Genomic DNA, 493 nt, shown 5'->3' on the forward strand with positions numbered 1-493 from the left:
TCTTATCCTTCAGCATCGCCTCGAGCATTCACTCTCATTCACTCTCAATCCATTTCACGGATCCAAGCTACTCCTAAAGCGTTTGGTTGCTCAAGAATGTCTTATGAGAAATGGTTGGACATAAGGAAGTCCGTTCCAGAAGAGGTTGAAATATGTATCGTTACGAAGTATAAGCCGCTGAATGCAATGGTCAGATTGTTCAAGGATATATTACATGAGCATCCCGGTTCTAGTGTGTTATTCGGCGAGAATTACCAGACGGAGATAATCGATAAAATTGCTGCTTTAAATGCGGCTATCCAGCGGGTGTCATGGAAGCGGGCGACTGATGGGTCGGCACCACGAGGGTCATCAACACCAGAGTTGTTGGATGCCGAAGCTTGTCGCACGGATCGTGCATCCCCTGAATCTGGACCGGACCAGCCTGGACCGGACCAGTCTGGACCGGACCAGTCTGGACCGGACCAGTCTGGACCGGACCAGTCTGGACGGG

This window comes from Gregarina niphandrodes (assembly GCF_000223845.1).
Source record: "Gregarina niphandrodes unplaced genomic scaffold scaffold00032, whole genome shotgun sequence".
Lineage (NCBI taxonomy): Eukaryota > Apicomplexa > Conoidasida > Eugregarinorida > Gregarinidae > Gregarina > Gregarina niphandrodes.